Below are 15,416 nucleotides of genomic sequence, written 5' to 3' on the forward strand. Positions count from 1 at the left end.
GAAAAACCAGTTAGCGGGTTTGGATTCTCTGCGAATATAAGCATGTTTAACAGCACCTGGTGACACCTGGGTCTTTTGTTACCGGAAAGGCTGTTTGATTACCTCAGCTATGTTTTTCTGATTTTGAGATTCCGACTGTTAAATGGGCAAAGCCAGAACTTTATCTTGAGCCCCTCTTTTTAGAATCTCTATCTGGTAGGAAAAAATATAGAAAGTCATTGTACTTACTTGTTGGGTATGTCACTGGAATCTCAAATATCTGTCCAATGTATTCATGGGCATGGACATTTGGGGATGGTTACTGTCATTCAGGGAGTACTGTCTTTTCAAATAAATTATTAACCCAGTGATTGTGAAATCATTCTTCCTGAAAACCTGTCTCCTTTCATTATATATTGTATTAAAAGCAATATTATAATTAGGGATATTTTGAAAACTACTTTAAGAGAATAAAAGCACAAAGCTATGAACATTGTTTTCTGGGTGGTTTTTGTGTTGTTTTTAAATGTATCTGTATCTTCGTGCCATTAATATAGTGCTTCATTTTTAATGGAGAATTTGATATATGTTTATTTTGACTTTATGTTTAAAGTGAAACAAATTAGAAAACAGATTTTAAAGGTAAGAGTATTTCAGTGAAAGGATCTAGAAATTAGTAGAAAACGTTGGGAAGCCAATTATAGAAAGAAGAAAAATAATACATACCATAACTTGTGTTGGATAATGTGTGCTATCGAATCTCTGAATTTCAATAAAATATGTCAAAGTAGAGTTCATTTTCCCTTCTGTTGGGAGAACTGATAATCTGCCTACCCGTCTGCTTTCCTACCTTTCTTAGTTTTCTTTCTTTCTTTTTCTTTTATCCTGACTAACTCCAAGAAGGATTTGGGGTTTATATAATAAGTTTAAAAAAATAGGGGCACCTGGGTGGCACAGCGGTTAAGCGTCTGCCTTCGGCTCAGGGCGTGATCCCGGTGTTAGGGGATCGAGCCCCACATCAGGCTCTTCTGCTATGAGCCTGCTTCTTCCTCTCCCACCCCCCCTGCGTGTGTTCCTTCTCTCGCTGGCTGTCCCTATCTCTGTTGAATAAATAAATTAAAAATCTTAAAAAATATATAAAATACATGAGGAGGAAAGGAAAGAAAGGAAGGGAGATTGGGTAAAGGCAAATGCCCTTGGTACATATACTCAAGTTCTATAATGTTGCCAGAAAAGCAATAGATTTGGCTCTGAACTTCTTGGTAGCAAGTCTATTTTCCACTATGAGATTACTCCTCCTTCATCCTAACTGATAAAGCCACTGCCCTGTTGGAGAAATGTCAGAGACTCTCCATTACCTCTCTCCGAGGTACCCAAGGACTCCTTACCCTTTTCATGTTTGTCTTTCTTTTCTTCAATAAACTGTGAGCCTGTTCTGGTCACCACATGGAGCTTTGTGCCTTACCCAGGTCCTATTCTTCTGCCTGCAGACATTTGAATGCCACTTTCTCACTGTTGGGAGTGCCCTCTTCTTCATTCCGCTTCCCCTTCCCTTCATTATTTATCGTTTAAGGTGTGGCTCTGTCTTGTTCTTCTGTGAAGCCTTCCTGGGTGATCCTGGGCTCCTCTGACATCTGTTACCTCAAGGAACATGGAGCTTATCCCCTAGAAGTGGGGGTTTTCTTAGTCATAGCATAGTAATAAACGAAGCTTTTTGATAGCAAGAGACATCTTTCTAAGATTTTTTAAAATATAAAATAAAGCAATTGGTTATTTTACTCATGGTTGCTTGATTGGTTAGTTAATATGTTGCCTAGCACATAAAAGGAGCTGAATAAGGGAAGAACAAAGGGTATTTTGTGAAGAGGCTGATGCACTATCTTCGAAGGAAGGGGAAGCAGTTGAAAATATCTGAGCCAAACGAAGCTGCTTGATCTCTGTGGTAAATCATGTCCCTTTGTTTCTTCTTATTTATTTGTTTGTTGACTTTCTTTTCCTTTTACTTCTTCACGAAGGTTTGAGCTGTTCTTCTGCTTCTGTTTAGGTGCTACCCACTGAGATGCTCTTGTGTTTCTAGGGTGGCTTCCCTGTTCCTTGAACAATAAACATCGCAATAGGGTGGTTATTGTTTGTGAGACCTGTGACCACCTGTTGAGTGCCCTAAATGTGAAGTCTCTTAAGTTTGGAGCTGCTTTAGTTAGCACAGTGGAGGCCGACCTACCAGCCTTTTACCTTTTAGTAACATGGACCTCTCCCTGTTCCACTACTTCTAGGTTACCTCCTGTCCCATTAAAAATACACACTGTAGTTAAGAAGAGAGGAAAGAGTAAAAGGATTTTGAATTGTGGTTAAGCAGCAAACTGTTTTAAGTTAGATTCATTGGTCCTACATCATTTAATCTTTTAAAAATTAATGCATTTTTTGCAGATCATATTATTAGCAGTAATGCACTAGGTTTTTGAGGATCTTCAGTGTAATATATATAAACGAAAACAGCTGTTTTAAAATTTATGACATTTCAATCTTTGTATGTTTTCAGTTCTTCTCATTTAAAATGATGAACTCATAAGCACTTTAGTATGACAGTTGAAGTCTTCATACAGATTAAATAAGGATTCTCAGTTTTCTTTGTGTCCCCATTGAAGGTGTGTTTTGGCTTTATTGTTTGACATTGTAGCAGCATGACACTGGATACAGAAGTGATCTCTTACTTGGCATCTATCTAGTCATGTGGGGTTGCTCTCATATCTGCCCAGGAAGTTCATTTTTCTAAAGATCATGGAAAGAACAGATGTGGAACAGGTAAGCACAGCGTATCTTTCCCTCACAGCTCCCTGTGGAACCTCTCTGGGTAGGCTCTTGTTTGTCACACACAAAAGAAGTATGTCTTTACCCTGAGTGATGCAATGGTCCAGCCTCCTGTGGGGTAACATCCACTGACAATAACGCCATAACCCATTAGTTGATCGCAAACTCCCTGAATCCACAGGGGTTTGCCTCAGTCTAAATGAGTGACTAATTCTTAAACTACAAGGTGAACCTGAGGTCCTTGGGGAAGTGGGACATGTTAAGGTTGGATTGTTTATTTTGCTTGTTATAACTGTAGGATCATTATGGAAATGTTTGCATTCTGCTGTGGTTATATGTTCTTAACCAATATATAAGGTGAAGAGGTTTGGTCTTTTGGCTTCTGCTTTCCTTATATTCTTTAGCATTCTGTACTCTCCCTCTACCCCATTAAAAAAAAAGTATTCACACTCACCAGTTCTAAGTGAGCCCGTATCTTTTACATTGAATACTTGGTTATCTTATCTGTTACTGTGAAATTATACAAATGCATATTTGAAGTTATTAGTAAAAGCCCAAGGACTTAAACAGAAGCTCTGGAAACAAGTGTTACCTGTTATCTATCTGCTATTCACTAAATCTCCCTTCGTCCCAGTTTCTTTATTTGGAAAATATGTCATGAATTTGTTATATCAGTACATAAAAGGTATAATTGTAAAAGAGATACTAAAGCAGCTAGTGTTCGTTTAAAATTATTATATACAAATTTTTGCTTTTTTTCATAGCTGGGACCTGTAACTATGCTTTTGTGAATGTCACCTTGACCACTGATGTCCATAGGTCTTTCCACACTGGTGAGAAGACCATCATTTCCACGTTCTGTCACAATTTCTAGTTGTGTCTGTCTCAGGCTTGTTCACTTTTGAGCAAATGGAATTCTGCCATCCCTCTTTTTCATTTTATGCCAGCTTCCTACTCAATCCCACCTCCAATAGTAAATGACTGTGTTGCCTTGCTTCACCTTTTGGCACATTTTTACACCATTTGCCATGCCAGCCTTCTTTTGTGTCCCCCTCTGAGTCTCTTCTTTGCTAGGTTCTGGTGCCTTAGTTTGTGGCAGCATCGCTCCAGTATCTGCCTTTATGGTCACATTGCCTTCGCCTCTGTGTATGTCTAATATCCCTCTGCCTCCCTCTTATAAGGATCCACATGATTGCATTTAGGGCCCACCTGGGTAATCCAGGATAATCTATCCATCTCAAGGTCTTTAATCACATCTGCAAAGCCCCCCCCCTTTTACATATGAGATAACATTCACAGGTTTCAGGGATGAGGAGATGGGTATCTTTTGAGGGGTCATTATTCACCCTATGCCATACCTGACTGAAATAATTCCTCAAGTCCTGACAGTACGAAATTTCTGTTCATGTGTTTGCTCATTCACTCACCCAGTCACCAGATTTTCACTTCATGCCCAGTATATGCCAAACACTGTGCTAGGTATTAAGAATAACACACTGCCCATACTTTTAATAAGTTCATTATTTTGTTGATAGATGTACTGTATAGAGTAAACACAGAGATACAGGTAAAAGAGACAGTTTGATCCAGGCTATAAGTTTATTTCTTTGTATGTCTCCTTTTACATAATTCTAGAACATAAGTTACCATCACGCCTCAGTGCTCATAAATTATTTCAGTAACTATAGAGGTTATGTGCAGCCTGTGGACCAGAAAGTGTTTTGCAGGAGGGAAAACATGTATCTGCTTAAATTCAATTCCAAAGAATGTGTTGAGTACAAAATAAAGCATAGACCTTGCTCTCCAAGGAATTTATAATCTTATACAATTCTTATCAACCCTTGCTGCATGTCAGCATCAACAGTAGAGCTTTAGAAAAATATCCCTGCCTGCTCCCCACTGCACCTCATGCTTGATTTTGGGTGGAGTCTAGAGGTCTTTTTTTAAAAGGCTCATCAAGAAATTCTTACATGCTGCTAGCATTGAGCACAGACAATCTCTGGTCAAGTAGAAGTGACCTGTAACTAGGAAAACAAAGGCACAGGTACTGTTAAAAATGTAAGACAGAATGCTGTAAGTTCCATTAAGATATATAGAAACAAAATAATTTGGACACTCAGAGAAGGGTAAGATCATATCTGGCTCAAGGGAAATTTGTAGTAGGAAGTATTTGAAATGTCCCTGATAGATGGTAAGATATCAAAAGATTAGGTGGGTAAGATTTGGGGAGGTGGGTGATCATGGCTGGAGGCAAGGGCCAGAGGTCCACATTTAGGCACCAAATTTCCTTCTGCTCAGACTTTCTGGCCTGGAATCCAGAAGCATCTGAAAAATCTAAATTTAAACCTGGTCTTTTAAGCCATTTCAAAGGTAGTAGGGTAGAACAAGTTTTATTTAGCAGTTGATAGGTTGATAAATACTTTTTAGGCGTTCAGAAACATAGTAGATGGACCTCTGTCTGCAATTTTAATCTAAATCCTATAAATATTAGGAGCAGGTTTCAGGAAGAAAAACCGAAGTGGAGGGGAAAGTTTTAGTTCTAAGTGTTTCAAAAGAATAGCTAGGATGTGGTGACTGACTGGAAGACAGAAGAGCACAGTAGGAGGCAACAAAAGTAATTATGAAGTTCAAGAATGAAATATTGGTAGAAAAGATAATTAACTTTTGCTGAATTTTTTCCTACAAGCTAGGGGTTTCATTACTATATTTTCTTTTGTTCATGGAACTCTTTTCATAACTCTTGAGGTGTGGGTGCTCTTCTTATCACTATTTTATAGATGGGGATGTTGAGACCTTGAGAGGTTAAGTATCCTACTCTATCAAGATCTCATAGTAAATTGAGTGGAACACATCAGGCTAGGTATCCTAATTCTGGAGTGTGTATTCTCTCTCTCTCTCTCAAGATTTTATGTATTTATTTGAGAGAGAGAGAAAGAGCGAGAGAACCCACATGAGTGGGGGGAAGGGCAGAAGGACAGAGGGAGAAGCAGACTCCCCGCTGAGCAGGGAGCCCAAAGTGGGGGTTGATCCTGGGTATCCTGGAATCATGACCCAAGCCAAAGGCAGATGCTTAATCTACTGAGTGCATCCCTACAGTGTGTACTCTTAACCACAGTTCTACTAGTTGTCAGTAGCCTAGATTGATATGTAGAGCTGATGAAGAGAAATTGGTCCCAAAGATAGGAATTTAAGAATCATCTAAAGAAAGGTCACAGCTGGAAACATGGGTAGCTTTAAATTAGCAAGCATGACTTTATCAATTAAAAGATAAAAAAGGAGAAGAAGGGGAAAGGGCCAAGGACTAAGCCATACTGAAACTTTCTGGGACAGAATCTTATCCTTCTTTAAGGCTGCGAGTCACTTAACACAGAATTCATTAAAAACAAACAAAAAACTTCCTTGAATATTTAAGGAAGCAAATGAACCCATCTTTCCATCCTGAAGTTTTCAACCTGTGTCATTATTAATAACTTTACTGACTCAAAAGAGACAAATCTAAACACTTTCTTCTCTTCCTGTATTAGTGAGCCTATGATTTAGTTTCAGATCCTTGGGGTCTTTGTTGGAGTCCATTTTTCCACCTTACTCCATGTTTTCCCCAGTGGAAGAGGGCTGCTCTGTAGAGAGGTTATGCCAGTGGAAGAGGATTTGTAGAGTAGTTCAGTATTTTTGTTATTCTAAACCATTGGTAAGCTAAGTTATTGAGGTGAGGAGAAATAACACATAAATGGTGATGTGTCTTGGCTGTTGGATGTCTTTCTTCTCCTGCTTCTCTCGGAGTGCCTGGAATTTCTTTCCTTCCATATTGTCATAGAGCATGCATAAGACAGCACTATGACACAACTCAGGAAAAAATAAAATTACTGCTGTTGAAATATATAAATGATATTCTTTTTTGTTACCTGCCAGTATAGCCAGATCAAGCTTCCTATGCTTGTCTGGTTCTTTTTGACCCCGGCTGGTCCACAATCTGGATCCAGCACTATTCGTTAGAGGGGTTTCCGGTATTGAATGCAAAGGATTTCAGAATAGTTGTATGGTTGTGTCAAATATTTTAAAGTTATAAAGCTGTATTTCTTGTGCTGGTTTTCTTAGAATCACATTTTTTCTCATTGATATATAACTTCAACTATTACAAAATTAGCACCATACCTAAACTCTTAAAAAAAAAAATACTACAGAGCCCTAGTCCGTAACCTGCCTGTCCTATTTTTTTCTAGTGCTGTAATTGAGTGCTGTGTATAATGTGGTCTCCTTATATAACTCATCCCACCTAACTTTATTAGGAAAATTAATGGAATGGGAGTATCATAAAAGTGTTTGATTAGAATCAAGGGAAATCTAACTTGCATTAAAGGTCTAGATTGCCTTTCAGAATAAGCAGTTTTATGGTTTGAAGTAAAACAACTTATTTATAGATAGCAATCAACAAGGCAAAAAAGTCCATCATTCCGTTTGAAAGACATTGGGCAAACCAATGATTCTTGGTTTGGGGTATGCCTTAAAGTCATCTGTTAAGCTTAAAAAAAACCACACACACACAAAAAAACAAGAACAAAATATGAACTGAGACCCTCAACCTCAACAATTTTGATTTAATTGGACTTCTTGTTAGCCCTGGTATTCATTTAAACCTCCTAAGTGATTATAATATGCATCCAATGTTGAGAACCACTATGGAAAGAAACATCAGGGAAGTACAAAAGAGCAAGAGAAAGTAAATAAATATAAAATTCTTACCTTTTAGGAGATGACATATACTTCCTAAAAAAAGGAAATACTGTCTTATTAGTTATGAAAACTGAACTCTAATTTCTCCTGTTTTAAAAGGATGCAAATTAATTTCATTTAGATATTAATTGTTACAAGCATACATGAGAATACATATTTATGTGCTTAAAAAAGCCCTCTTCTGTGTTTCTAAGCTCACTTTTTTTATGTTTAAGATTTTTGAATCTCGACGGTGGGTCTAGCTACTCCCCCATCATTCCAATTTATGAACTGAAAATGTACATTAGTTTACAAATGAATAATTCAAAGTCGGTGGAATGAATGTGGCAGTTTCAGTCAATGAAAAATCTATTGATTATCTTGGGCATTTTTTTCCTTCCATAAGGAAGGCATGGTTACTGTTACAGAGTGATGTTTTTGTTACTTTGTGCAAAGTATCGTGTTCATTCTGGGCCTGAATTGCTTTCTCTGTAAGACTAAGTAAGATACCATACCTTGCTGAATAACAATGACCATGTATTTAGTATTCATTATATTTCAAATTCTAAGTGTGCCAAAGCTTTATATATGGTATCTCATTTAATGATAGTGAAAACCCTATGGAGTAGGGGCTGTTTTCTTGAATCCCTGTTTTAAGATGAGAAACCACTCTCAGAGACATAGATAAGATAGATGTCCAAAGTTGTGCATCTCCTTAGGGATAGGGCAAGGATGTGAATTCTAGCAGTCAATACCATGGGCAATGGTACAAAGTAACAGTAACCCAGTATGAAGACAAATTTTTCTGTTTAACCAATTTGTTAAGATCAGACTTAAAGCTGTGTCTCTTTACAGGAAAGCTTTCCAAAGAGACAGTCCTGATACTTTCCAAGAGAATAGCAGATTTTTCTGTTGAAGCTAACATGGAACACGTACACTGCAGTATTAGTGTTCTTGACTGGCACTGGCCTAGCAGAAGGATGGGTGCTCTTTGGTGAGGGCTGGGTTTTGAGGAAGAAGCAGTGTTCTCACAACTTCCTCAGGCTCACAAGACTCTTCCCCAAACTTCACTTCCAAATTGTAGGAGGGAAAACTTAGTGGGGGAGGAAGCATGGAAGAGAGCTCATCTGGAATAACATGAATGGGCTTTGATGAGTGTGAGTAGTGGAAAGCTCAGCAAACTTGTGATCAGAAGACCTCAGTGTGGGGCGCCTGGGTGGCACAGCGGTTAAGCGTCTGCCTTCGGCTCAGGGCGTGATCCTGGCATTACGGGATCGAGCCCCACATCAGGCTCCTCTGCTATGAGCCTGCTTCTTCTTCTCCCACTCCCCCTGCTTGTGTTCCGTCTCTCGTTGGCTGTCTCTATCTCTGTCAAATAAATAAATAAAATCTTTAAAAAAAAAAAAAAGACCTCAGTGTAATTACTACTTCTAATATGCATGAACTCATGCCCTAAAAGTCACTCAACTTTCCGGAATCTCAGTCTTCTCATCTTTAAAATAGAAATGAAGATAGTAGTAACTGAATTCTTTAACTCAAGGGGCTGAAGATCAAATGAGATATAATATACTGTAGAAATTCTAAATAAAGGATAAGGTGTTCTTAAAACTGTTAATGTTAATAAAGCAGATTTTTCTTTTTTAACCGGAAGACTTTATTTAGCATGCAGAATAAAAAAATGAAACTCGAAGAAACTTTTGTTCTACAATACCACTTGATTTCAAATGTCCTCACCAGAACAAATACTTGGACTTTTATTTCATCCGAATGTTCAAAACCCCTAGGCATTTAAATAGTCTCTAAGTGCACCAATTACTGTCTAATGGCCAAATCCCATGATCGTTTTTTAGTCTTCAATAAAATGGTCATAGCAGTAGTAATTCATTCATTCAACAAGTATATATCAAGTGCCTACTATGTGTCTGGAATGGTTTTAAGTCTTTGAAAGTAAAAGTCAGTGTAAATAAAAGCAGGAAAAAAAATGAAATTGTCTGTTAAACACAAACCAAGGATCAAGTGTTACTCAGTCTCATTTAGCTTCACTGTGATCCTGTAGAATACGGTTTACTAGCGTTATTTGTAAGCAAGTTTACTAGGCTTAGAGAGCTTAAAAGATGCGTCCAGCACCTCCCAGCAAGGAGAAGGTAGAACTGGGGTGAAAACCCCATTTCCTCTCCTTGCAAATGGTCTTCCTTTTAATCACACATTTATGAATTCATTTACTCATATTGCACCTAGTCTAAATCCTTTTGACCTTCCTTCTTTCTGTGAACATCACAGGTATCTCCTTAGCCACCTGTGCTTAAGATAATGGTGCCATTTTTGAAGCTCTTACTCTATTGCCCTCCACATTAAGTTGTCTTGGATTTTGATTGACTCTATTTTCCGTTTTGTTGCCAGCCTGTAGCATTCATTACTTCTGGCTACAACTGTTGTCATAGGCTTCCAACTAGTCTTTCTATTTTCAGTCTCTCCTCCATTCAACCTAATTGTACAGTGTTGCCTAGTAAAGCACTCCAGCTAAAGCACAAATCTAATTATTTCCTTTATCAAAAATCTCCATGGCTCACCATGGTCTATAAAAAATGGCAGTACTCATAAAAACATTTCTAGAGTCCGTGGTATAGGGCAAACCATATTTCTGGCCTTCTCCCCCAATGTGCTCCTTCCCAGATGTGATAATAGTGTTTTTCAGGCTTGTGTGATAAGAATCACCTGGGGCTTATTAAATCACAAGTTCTCAGGCCCCCTTGAACCTACCTAGCAGAATCCTTATGGATTTACAAGGCCTGGCGGGGTATGGTAAAACCTGCTGGTCCTCTGATAGTCTCAGAGTACAGGTGCATGGTTGTGACCACCCTGAGACTCTTGTTACCACTGAGTGTTTAGGAAGTCAGCCAGTACTGCTTGACATTACGACACTTAGTTATACTGGGTTCTCCTGGCCACCCTCTGGGCACATCACTGAGGTGCAAACCAAGTGCCAAAAGACCAAAAGACACATTAATTAAAGTGAATTCTTGAGAGAGGCGATTTTCTCATATTTGTGTGAGCCTGAGATATTTTTATGTGAGCGCATATAGAATTATAAAGGAGATTAACTTGTAAATAAATGCTTAGTTAATACATAGATTATCTCATTTCTAAATTATATATATAATTTATATATATAATTTTAAATTTTCTTATGTATAATCTCTATATATGATTATATAAAAATTATATGAATTTCTAACATAAATTTCTAATTTATATATGTAATTTATATATATAAATTTCTGTATTTATATATATGTATGTATAGAAAAGGGAGGGAACGAGAGAGAAAACACACCCAGGAGAGAGATGTATCTATATATAGTTGTATATAATTACATGTATGTATAAATGATTATGGGCATTTATATAAATGTATATGAATACATATGTGTGTGTGTGTATAGACACATAGACACGCACATGGCTTGTCTCTCCAAAAAATGACATAAACTGGCTTGTAAAAACATCCCCAATGTTATAAGATAAAAGACATTAACAATAAGGTTATGAAATAAGAGAAAAATGACGACCAGAATGTAAGATGGAGTAAAGGTTTTGTTCTGCAAAACCTCTACATTATCATTGAAACGGCTATTAAATAGTGCATTGAAATAAAGATCACTGCCTTTCTTTTTTCTTTACCCTTCCTGATTTACGCCAGAAATAAGCAAAATTACCTAGTGTTTAAGATTTTCTGTATCATCACACTGCATAGGTACAGATTTATTTATTCTCTTTTTATGAACCCTAAATTTCAAAAATTGCAAGTAAAATATTAGCATGCAGTTGTTTTGTTTCAGAAAACAAAACAATTTATGTGGCTATAGTACACATTAGGCTTGAAAGTAAATATGGGTAGACTTTTAATTGGAAGGTGAGGAAATCATTTCCAATCCCCTAAGTAAAATGAGATATATAATTAGACATTCTGAATGTGACCAATTAATCTTAATTCTCCTTCATTCTTTCTTGCCTGCATCCCTTCATTCACAGCGTATTTATTAACTACCTACTATGCAAAGTGCCAGAAAAGATGTATGCCCTTAAAAGTTTGCTATAGCCTTCATGTTCCCTGAGTCACAGTGGCTTTCTCAGAGCTGAAGAAAGATAAATAAGGTCTGTGTCTCCATCCTAGGTTAGTTTGCTTCACCATTAAACTCCTTTTTTTGTATTGATTTAAACTTTAAATATGTACGTTTCTTGCTTCTCTTGTTACTCAGCTTATGAAATACTTTTTGAGAGTTATAGTCACACTATGTCTGCTGTGAAACCAGGGGCTCTACCATTTTACTAGGTAGAATGTTCTCCTTTGCCAGTGGGACAGCTACTTTAGGGTATGGGCCCTTAATTAGTTCCCTGACCTGCTTTTATTGTGTCAGCATTCAGGCTTTACTCATCTCTTTTTCAGAGGGTTTGTACATGCTGTGTGTGTTTGTACCTGGCTCTTGGAGCTACTCTCTCTCTTGGTAGGGAGAGCCATACTATACACGTCCTAGAAGAGGCAGTGGGGAAGGCTGCTGTTACCCTTGTTCTAGTAGAAACAGGCTGAGCTTTGAAGCTATGTAGATTGATGTTTAATCCCAGTCTCCCTCACTTGGCTCACTTTTTGATTTTGGATAAATGATCATTTCTGAGTAGTTTTCTCATTTGTGAAACATGGAGATTATTTATCTCACGGGTTTCATTCACTGTCAAAAATTTACTTCCCTTTCACCACCAATAAATATTTGTTGAATGTAATTAAGTGATAATATTTGTGGAATTACATATATCAAACTAATTGTGATGATTTGTGTCATGTGTTGGGCTCCTGTTATGGGCTGAATGTTTATGTCACCCCAAAATTTGTATGTTGAAGCCCTAGCTCCCACTGTATTGGTATTTAGATGGGGGCCCTTGGGAGATGATTAGGTTTGGATTAGGTCATGAGAGTAGGACACTCATGATGGGACTAGTGCCCTTATAGGAAGAAGAAAATGTGAGCATGCAGCAAGAAGGTGATCATCTACAAATGAGGAAGAGGACTCTTACTAGACACTGAATCTGCCAGCACCTTGATGTTGAACTTCCCAGCTTCTAGAACTGTGAGGAAAAAAAAAGAAAAAAAATATACATATATTGCTTAAACCACCCAGTCTTTTGTCATAGCAACCTGAACAGACTAAAACAGTTCCCTTTCTAAATCTTTTACAGACTCCTTGGGGTAAGAGCTATAATTTACATCTCTGTTTAGGATCCTCTGTATTTAGTGTACTACCCAGAACAGAGGACTCAGTAAGCGTAGAACACAGCTGAGGAGGTAAACTCCATCTTCATGTTCTTCTCACCATCTGTAGCCTCAGGGAAGGCTCTCCTCCCTGCTCACACACAAAAACCTGTGATGGTTTCCACAAATAGGCTAAAATAAAACCTAAAATAAAAACCTACAATTTGATTAAAAGGTTTGTAGGGAAAATGGTGGGATATAATTTCCATCATAAGTTTGGATATAAAACAGAGTGAATTTAGATTCTAGCTCTGCCGTTCGTTCATTGCTGTGTTAGTGAAGGAAAGTTGTTTAATTTGACCAACTCAGTTTATTCTCAAATAATCTTGGCAGACTTGTTTTGAGGATTATCACATAATAAAAGAAATGTGAAGGTTTTCTGAATAGTTTTATCACTCTGTACTGTTATTTAAATATGTTTACACTGTTTCTCAATTCCTGAAAGAATGACTTTAGAATCACCCTAAGAACTCTCTTTTGAATATCATTCTTTGTTACAAACGTATTTCCTTGTGGCAGGAAGCGATAAAAACACATGGCACAGACAGCGAGTGACTGAAGAGGAAGTTAATGGTGTTTGTTTTTCCTCTAGAATTAGTAGTTCAAAAATTAAAAATAAAAATGTGTCTTGCCAAGTTTGGAAAAGACACAGATTGCTTTGATTACAGGATTACAATGGACCTAATTTTTCGACATTAATATTTCTTTCATATTTATGAATTGAAGTGCTTTATAAAGTTAAAACTTCGAAGCTTTCCATTTTATTTTATAAATACTGTAACGAATAAAATATCCAAATGCTATTAAATACATGTGGAATTTATTTCTTCTTTACCCTGTAGACTTAGGAACCAAGAGAACGTTTACAGAATAAAGCATTTGAAATCATTGACAAGCACAAATGATGCTGTTAGCATTCCACGTCTAGATTGTAATGCCTTTGAGGAGACAATATTTTATATGGTTTCTCAGCTATAATGGGAAGAAGTAAACAAGACCTTTCCGTAGCTATGTACTGAAAAAAACCCAGCTGTGATTGGGAAGTATTGTTTGACTCAAAGCCAGCTCATTTTTCACCAGAGATTCCTGCACACCCACAAGTTTGGGGCATTACTAAAGATGGTGAAAATGAGGTGGGATGAAGTGGGGGGTCTTGCAACAGAAGGCATCCAATTAAGAAAAATCTACAAAAGTGACAAAGATGCTATTCTAGAAAGTTAGAATAATTTTATTTTAGGGAACAAATTCTGTAGTTTTGAAGGGAGAATGCAACTACTATGAAATATCTTTCATTTAATTAAAATCAAGATTTATGTGGTTTGCTGCTACTGCGTGAGTTCCATTTTAACTTTTGCTAATGACTGCTTCGTGGTTTACAAAGATTCAAATGTACTTTATTATGGGTTAAGAGTTCCTTTGGTAGATGTCTAACTTTTTTTTTTGCAAAATCCCTTGCGTTTACCTCTGCCATCAGGTGTGGCCGTTGTACACCCTGGGAAAATCACTTTTAAAGCCTTTTGAGTGGAAAGGGTCATGAGTATTTATTGTGAGGAAGAAGGGAAGGCAAAAATGTTACAGGGGTTGTGTCATTCCATTCACGCATTAGCTTTCGAAAGATCATTGAGGAACTAGTGTTTAGGAATGGTGGATATTTTTAGATTGCTTCTAAGTAAAATCATGATTTTCCTTTTAATGAGCTGGAAAGAAATCATCTAGTCCTGTGTTTTCTGCATGTCATGAACTCTTATTGGGCAATAAAATCAATTTTATAGGCTGCAGTTAACCAGTGGAATAGAAGAGACCGCATTACAAGATACCAGGGTGGGCATGCGTCATAAGATTAAGTATTAATTTGTGAAAATAATGTTTGCATTTTGTATGGATAAGTATGTTTCTATATATGTATAAATATACTTCATTTAATATGAAATGCATTTTCAGTGTGAGCAGCAGCTGAGGAAGAATGGAAGTCACTGATTGAGTCCTCTCGTTTCTCAGGATATTAAAAGAGTCTGGCTTCCAGTTTATTTGAGTGGGTCTCCCTGAGGTGGCTTATGTATCATCAGGTCTGTCTTCTTTTAGAGTCTTTGATCACCTTTGCATCATTTATGTTTTAGCCCCGTACTTAAAAATTTCTGCGTTTTTGTCCCTAGAAAGTGAGTCGGAGATGCTGATTCTGGGGAAATGAATCTTCACGGAGCCTATGAGCACCATACTGGGGGTTGGTTGCTACTGGAGATGCCAAGTGGAAAAGAATAGAACCTTTACAGCTTGCTCTATAGATAAAGCCTGTATTCTCCATAGGTTAATTCCAGTGGAAAGTTGGAATAATAATCTAATAAATTTCGTCAGTAGATACAGGTCCTGTTTATTAGTTTCTACCAAGTGTTTCAGTTCAGCTCAACTATTTACTGAGCTCCCGCTTTGTGCCATGTATTTTGCCATCTAATTACTTCCTCCTCTATGTAGCTAATTAAATTGATCCCTCACTTTGCTTGTGGGATATCCCAGCAGGTTTACTGAAGGACATGTTCTTTTGGGGTCGTTGGTCAAAGATAACAGAGATGGAACTCCATGTTTTGTGACACAGTGCACCACTTTGGAACGCTGTTAT

General features: G+C 37.4%; 1 protein-coding gene across 2 annotated transcripts in view; it reads left to right on the top strand.

The window, feature by feature from the left end:
- HDAC9 (histone deacetylase 9) overlaps positions 1-15,416 on the top strand; it is a 974,909-nt gene that overhangs the window by 76,257 nt on the left and 883,236 nt on the right. The gene's annotated exons all lie outside the window — the stretch shown is intronic.

This window comes from Ailuropoda melanoleuca, chromosome 1, assembly GCF_002007445.2.
Source record: "Ailuropoda melanoleuca isolate Jingjing chromosome 1, ASM200744v2, whole genome shotgun sequence".
Lineage (NCBI taxonomy): Eukaryota > Metazoa > Chordata > Mammalia > Carnivora > Ursidae > Ailuropoda > Ailuropoda melanoleuca.